Source organism: Lepeophtheirus salmonis, chromosome Z (assembly GCF_016086655.4).
Source record: "Lepeophtheirus salmonis chromosome Z, UVic_Lsal_1.4, whole genome shotgun sequence".
Taxonomy (NCBI): Eukaryota; Metazoa; Arthropoda; class Copepoda; order Siphonostomatoida; family Caligidae; genus Lepeophtheirus; species Lepeophtheirus salmonis.
Window position 1 is genome coordinate 22574393 of NC_092584.1, and position 8320 is coordinate 22582712.

The 8320-nt window shown below is 29.8% G+C and overlaps 1 long non-coding RNA gene across 1 annotated transcript; it reads left to right on the forward strand.

The window, feature by feature from the left end:
• Positions 1-1601: 1601 nt before the first annotated feature.
• On the forward strand, positions 1602-2975 carry LOC121130223 (uncharacterized). Its single transcript, XR_011783848.1, has 2 exons — positions 1602-2227; positions 2850-2975. It is a non-coding gene; the product is annotated as an uncharacterized lncRNA (long non-coding RNA).
• The last annotated feature ends 5345 nt before the right edge of the window (positions 2976-8320 follow it).

The window sequence follows — 8320 nt, forward strand, 5'->3', positions numbered from 1 at the left end:
GTTAATAGAAATAAATAACTAATTAAACTATGGCTACTTTACTTTTTTTAGCTACAGCTCTGTATAAAAAAAGTCGAGTTTAAACAATTTTAATACATTTAAATTAGATTTTTTAATATTCGTCATTAAAAAAAGTTAATATTAGTCAACTAACAGAAATTTCCGGTAAAATACGTGTATGGTCCGGTATACTTTAAGACTTTGTTTATCAAGTAGCAAAATTTAAAAAAAAAAACGATCAACGGACATTATTGGACTTGCAAAATTGTGTCCACAATGTTCATAAACAAAATATGAAATATTGACGTTATCTATAAAAAAACCTTCAGTCGAAAGTGCTATGCTATAATTAACTTATAAGGAAGTGTGTTCAATTATAATTTACCTTGGCATCTACCTATATAAACACAAAATTCAAAAGAACACATTACGTCATTTAAAATTCAATTTTTGGCTTAAAAAAAGTGTAATAAGTAATAAAAAAGTGTTTACCTAACATGTAGAAGTCATTTTAGAGTCAGTAAATTTTACACTCAATATACATCGCAGGAACCTATTTAAAGTCCTTGATTAAGTTATTTTTTATTTTTTGTAACCTACCTACAATAAATAATTTAATTACAATAATTTAATTATAATATATATATTGAAATTCCCTACTCATCGTGAATGGTTATATTCGTTCTTGTAATCCAGGAATCCCAATGAAGGAGTCGACTATGCTCTCTTATTAAGCCTGGTGGTTGTTTTCTTCGGATGAATTTTCATTCCGTCGACGTTCATGGGATAAGGATTTTTGTATAAGATAATCTCTTTTAATTGAATGATCAAGTTAGAAGTATCTTCCTTCTGCCTTTGGTCCTAACTCTTGGAGAACATAGAAGTCCACTTCTTCCGGTCTTAATGAATAAAGAATCATCTTAGGCATTAACAATTCTCAAATTAAAATTACATATAAATTTCTAAATTGTTATATATTTTAATTTTATGGTTATAATATCATATTGTTGTATGTTGAATCTGAAATAAATCTTATCCCGTCATAATTTTGACCCTTGAATATATTCATTGTAATACATAAATGGATAGCTTCCTACACACAGAAGGGAGTCAAGTTCATTCTCGTTTCAGGTAGAGCTTGTTTTGGTTCTCTTTTTCAGATACATTTTCATTCGGTCATCTTCCCCGTAGACATCTTAATTAAAGCCACTATCGTTGAGGATAAAGTATCTCGGATCTCTTCTTATGCCCTAATTCTTAGAGAACATAGAATTATTTCTGTCTTTAATTAATAAATATCGATCCAAGCAAATGAAAAACACTTTTTAATTTAAAATTTGATTCTCCATTTACTAAAATGTTTTTGTATGTTATTTTTTATATAATTAATAATTACATTATTATAGCTTATGCATCATATTAATGTATCTTATTTTATTCATTTAGAATTGTAATGTCTTGACATTTATATTTTATAACTTACAAATAAATATAACATTTATTACTCTGTAAATCCTTAATATATATATTCAACTTCAATACAATATTTTTAATGCTTTAGCAATAATCTGTCATCATATGCACATCCCATCTTCCTCCCCTTCTTACATTACTTTTAAATATTGATGAAGTATTTCTTCCTCTTCATCACTTACATCACCAAGATTATCAAGAAAGCATGCAAGATGGCTAAGAAGAAAATGAAGTTTGATACTCATTTTACATCTCGTTGCTCAGTAGTCCTCCATCTGTGTATGCACTAACTCTTCGTGCTTTTTAATTTCCTAGAAAGTTATCCACATATTTATATAATAAAAAGTAGCATTTCTTTCCAGATCTGTCATTTTATTGATCAACTCTTCATCTCTGATAAGTTATCATATTAGACATTAACTTCCGTTTGGACAATCTTTTCTGATTCAACTGTGAAACTAGGAGCTCAGATGTATTTTACCGAACCCCAAATCACGTATCAACCCATTAATTCTTGCTGATCAAATTCTTCAAGGTGACCAGACGTATCCTCTAAAATTTCAAAGTCTGGATCATATCTTTTCTCGACGTCACTTTGATTTTCTGGAGGATTATAAGTTTGTACCAAAATTTCATCAGGATGAAGGATGGGTTACAAAGTCATAAAATCAATTTTTATCAAATCTTACGAATCATCATAATCACTTTTCTTGATGCACTTTATTTCCCTAAATTATGAAAAAGATTTCAATGTGTAAATATAAAAATAACAACGTAAATAAAACTCTCTAATATTTGAAAATATTATAATATTCCAACAAATGATCAAATTAACTTAAATCGATTAATTTGAAATGAATCACAACCCATGGATTCTAAAATAAATAATTGCAATTCTCACATAATAAGAACAAAAATATAAATATAATGACTATCCTAATATAATTGTATATGTATTAAATATCCCATTCCGTGAACGAAAAAATAATAATCAGATTGATTTCAAGTATGAATATTGAGAATCTAATCAACAAATGGTTTGAAATTTTAGAATAAAGGTTACAAGTATAATATTTCCTTCCATAGCACAAGAGATCTGAGGTCTTCAATATACCTAGTATTTATATTTGTATGTCGAGAAGTCTTTTTGATGGATGTTGTCTATTGTCATCGCTTTTATTTAGTAGCTAAACAGTAATGATTCCTAAATTTAAAAAAATCACTTGACATTTATAAGAAGAAATGTTCCTGCATTTTCCTCTAAATGACTATCATGCAAATACTTCAAGTTGCTTTTATTTACGTTAAAAAACAACATATATAAAGGAATAATTTATGAACAGACTATATTCTAAGTTGTTTCTATTTATTTTCAGACAATTGAAAATTGTAAACACAATGGGAACGTCCACGTTTGAACTTAATACAAACCACTCCATCATTGAAGCGAAAAAGGAAATATAAATGCATTTTGAATAATAAATAAATATAAATTAAAAATATTATTTTTTTTATTTTCCTACTCAGTCGTATTCTACTACTTTGGAAAAGTTACACGTATATAATTTTATATATCACTTTAATATCTACTTATGATGAGTCTCATAATGTATTTGTAAGCCAGTTAATTTTGAAAAAGTACTAAAGCAGGAACTACATTGGAATTTGTTTATCTTCTCATGAACATCTTCAATATGTTCCTTCAAGTTTTCAGAGCTTGTATAAGAACTAGAGCAGAAACTACATTGGTATTTTTTGATCTTCTCATGAACACTATCAAAATGGAACTTCAAGTGTGCTTTTTGTGAAAAAGAACTAGAGCAGGTACTACATTGGAATTTTTTGATCTTCTCATGAATACTTTCAATATGCGTCTTCAAGTGTGCAGATTGTGTAAAAGAACTAGAGCAGGTACTACATTGGAATTTTTTGATCTTCTCGTGAACACATTCCATGTGTCTCTTCAAGTGTCCAGAGAGTGTAAAAGAACTAGAGCACTCACTACATTTGAATTTTTTAATCTTCTCATGAACACCTTCAATATGAATCTTCAAGCTTCCAGATTGTGTAAAAGAACTAGAACAGTAACTACATTTGAATTTTTTGATCTTTTCATGAACACCTTCAATATGGATCTTCAAGTGGTTAGAGCTTGTAAAAGAACTAGAGCAATCACTACATTGGAATTTTTTTATCTTCTCATGAACACTTTCAATATGCGTCTTCAAGTTTCCAGATTGTGCAAAAGAACTAGAACAGTAACGGCATTGGTATTTTTTTATCTTCTCATGAACACCTTCAATATGTCTTTTCAAGTGTCCAGAGTTTGTAAAAGAACTAGAGCAGTAACTACAGGGGAATTTTCTCTTCTTCATAAGAGGATCTTCAATATGTATCTTCATTTCGTTAGTGCTTGTAAAATAACTTGAGCCAATTTGTATATATACTCATAAGAAAAACTGTTCTAATAACGTGAAACTAGGATCACAAATCCAAGAAACTTAGTTATTTTGTTGTAATTACTGCATGTTCATTTTTACGAGGCACGGTATTATAATATTGTAGCTAGGTTACAATTAATCAAAACTGGGTATCCTGTGTAAGTTTACTCGGACGTCATACTTTCTCTTTCTATCTCGAAATTGGAGACAGGGATAGAGGACAGTTGAAATTTAATTATAGCAACCTTTTAATAACTTTGGTACGTTTATCGAGGGAATACGAAGGTAATAATATTTTGACGAATGAAGAGGAAGGTCTCTATTTTTTTGAGTTATTCGGATAATTAGCACTTTGAAGGGTCCCGAAAATAGATAAAAGGTATCATGAATTAGAGGAAGTTGTGAATTTGGCTCTTATGGAGTATTCGAAGGAGGGTAGGGGTGAGTTCTCTCGGAGTCCATCCGTTGACTGAGGGATGAAGCCGGAGGAGATCATTACTAATTATGTAAGACATTACGACTTTTTCTTATATCCACCATGAATCATGACCCTGAATCATGACAGGAGAATTACTTTCATGAATACTTGTGTCGGGAGTCAAAGTGTACAAATTCGTACTGGCGTTTTTCTTCTTGTACATCGATGAACTCGGATAAGAGTGAATTTAATACCTAATTGAAGTATTTTTACCCTAAGTTTACAGTCTATAATCATGATCCTTATTCAAACTTAATTAAGTTTTAATATTATCTTACATTAACTATCATTTGATTTTGTGATGACTTTATCGATCATAATTGTTGGAATAAGTTTACAGGTAGGATTATACAATCATAGAAGCTTTTACTGTACATTTCATACCTAACAACTATACAATATTAGTAAATAAGCTATAACTAAAAAATAAACAAGTCTATTAATTTTTAATAATGTAATTTAAATTAAGTTTCTTACTTAAAAGATATGAGCAAATCATCAAAATTGATCATATTGACGCTTACTTTAGAGTCTATGATTAAGTACCTGGTTCAAACATCATTATTTGTTTGTTACTGTATATGATGTTGTGATATAACTTTATGGATCGAAATCGATAGATATAGCACACCTTATTTACTGTTGTACATAAATATAACTTGATGGATCCATTAACTGGAGCTCATATTCAGACAATTGAGTCTTTCTGGAGTCATTTCAAGGGTATGCTCAGGCGGTTAGGAGTAAGGAATACCTCTAGAGAGCTTTTTTTAGACAAATTTCAACGAGTATATGTGGAGGAAGTGGCTCAAGGATATTATTCCTTCTTATAGAGTTCTTGACGACATTATGAGTCAATATCCGATATGAGGTTCTTTCTTATTTTTGATTTATTTTTCAAAAATTCATTTATGCTCCGCCTTTTTTTCTCTTTCCTGACTTAGTGGATTTGATGGCATATATGTTCTTCACAGTGACACCCATTACTTTCATCCAAGAATAAGTATAATTGAAATATTACTCCTAAATTAGACTTGTTCGTTTGCTTTGGATCAAAATATTTTCATTTGGAAGGATTGTGAATTAAATGAATTGGAAGTTTGGATTACTTTAACTTAATGTTTTTAATTTATTTTAGAATTCTTCTATTATTTATTTAAGTATGCCCTTCCACACCATGAGACATTTCATCTAATTTCGTGACCCTTCAAAATGCTAATTATCCAAATAACTCAAAAAACTCGATATTTTCTCTTCATTCGTCAAAATATTCTTCACTTTGCGTTCCTTCGGTTAACCAATGTGCTCTTATACTTTAATAGTATAAGAACACATTGGCTTAACGTACCGAAGTTATTTCCTTATTATCAAGAGGTTGCGATAATTGAATCTCAATTATCCTCTGTCCCTGTCTCCAATTTCGAGATAGAAAGAAAAAGTATGACGTCTACGTAGAGATTGTGAGAATCAGGCTGACAACAGGCTACAACATGTGCTAATTCCACCGATCTATATATATATATATAATAATTAAATAACTCAAGGACTATGGACGTCTCAACATGGATGTCCATGTAATAACTGGAGGCACAATCTATTAAATAAAAAAGAGCAAAAGAGCGACTCGTCTTTCAGCTGTTGACAACTAAATAAATAGTACAACTTTTTGGTTTTTTATTACATAGATATAAGTATCCATACCCAAGGTGAATGCCTATAGCTTAGAGGAAGGAACATATTCATTATCTTTTTTCCTTTCAATCCCAATGGAGGTGAAAGATTGGCGTGCTATTAATACGCGTAGTGAGTTTTAAACATAAAGGAGGGAGTTACAGATTGCTTGATATATTCAATAAAATTGCTGACTGTAATTTCGTCGTTCTTTTGTAACTACTAACTATAGATCATGCTAGCTTTCTTTATTTTTATTTCCATGATAAAACATAAAATATCAGCTGACTATTGACTCTCTTTTCTTTTTCTTTCTGTTCGGCAACTAACATAAATATATATAATCATTGTTATGAATTAATTACATTATTATTCAAAGATCAGTGGAGAATATAATATTTAATATTATTTGGATAAAACATACTATATAATCTTGTACAAACTCAATCTGAAGTTGACACTTTATGAAGGAATGCCAAATTCATCAGTTTAAACATGGAGTACTTAACATGTTAAGTTAAGCAATCCATAGTTTAAATGATAAATTTAATATTTTTTTAAAGTTTACTTTATGAAACCTCTTAATATATATATACATTTTGATTTTGAGTAGTATAAATAAGTCAATCCATCATAGGATTTCAACTATTACCCCAAAATGAAGAGTTGCTTAAAATACCGCGTGATGTTAATATAAAATTACAACTATGACAAATATTATAGTCTTATAACTGTACAAAGTTCATATCTGTTTACCAAGTCGATTAAAAAAAATGATTTTTCACCACAACAGGTTGCGTGGTTGAAACTGTGTTCCTCCAGATAGTATTAGAACTCGTTCATAAAAGGGATGGAGGACCGAGGAAGAGACTATTTTAATAAAATATGACATTAATACAGTAAACAGAGTCAATGTTGCTATTTTAGCGTAGCTATACATCTGTAATTATAAAAAGTTGTTGTGCTCCAAACCAGTTGGAAAGAAGGAACACAAATTAAAACACAATTACTATATAATTTACTAAATATCTCTAAATCCATTTGTGAAACATCAGTAACTTTGAATCTTAATACCGGCCTGTGATGAATAGAATAATATTTTATCAATTATAAATGAACTATTTTCTTATAGGAACCTAATTAAGCCAACGAAAAGCTTGTGCTTCCTCGTACCAAAAACCTTGCCTAATAACTTCCTGATATGAACTGCCATTAGCTCTTTTAAAATACAATAGCCGCTCCTAAGCTATGAGCTTTAAAAGCTTCAATATGAATACCTGCCATTTACATGATCCCTTTGAACCATCTACTATCAGTTTGAGTTGCAAAGGGGTAAGAATTCCACTCAAAGTAACAAACAATTGAGTTTCAAGCCTGGAGTCTTATTGACATCTGAACCTAGTCAATCTAACAAGGAATTCTAGTCGAATTATGAGTCTTACATATTGAGGCCTAATCAAATATGAAATTTATTTTTTCTAGCCCAAATCGAGCACTCGAGTAGCTTGAAGTCCTAATGTAATAAGAGTTAATAAGAACAACTCTTGTCCGAGTCTCCAACTCTGATTAGTGAGTTATAATTATAATTAATTGATCTTTGTCTTCTAAAAGAAGGGACAGAATATTTAATTCATTTTTGATATTTTGGACAAAATTCAGAGTAAATACAAACTATTTGACAACATTACCAAAATTAGATTGGAATGCTTATAAATAACTATGTATCAGCAACCGGTCTTAACCAATTGTTATTTGATTTGTGAATATTTTGGATAAATTTACTGAATAAGCCTAATAATTAATCATTATAGTGTGTGAGATATCTAAATCAAATGATTATTATTTTTTAAATCCGAGTATTTACCATAGTCATATACTCATCTATACGCTGTGTGAATGATTTAACAAATTTATTATTGTGATTACTTGCCAAACTCAAATTTATTTTCCTTGGTGTCATTTTTATATTGGGGGTAGGGTATAGCAAACATTAGGACCATTGTTTATTCTAAGGGGAGCCTCGGGATTCTCAAGTCTGAATTATTTTTTAAATAACTAATTTACATTAATTAGAAATGACTATTTATTAGGAGATAGGTGTTCCATCACCGTTTGGATCTTCTTTATCCAAAAATTTAACTATCTAAAACTACAAGAACTGGGAATTTGGATTTGTAATCAAGATTTTTAAACTAGACCCGGATTCTTTATCAAACAACTGTTAGTACTATTAACCCCATAATTGGACTGATAACTA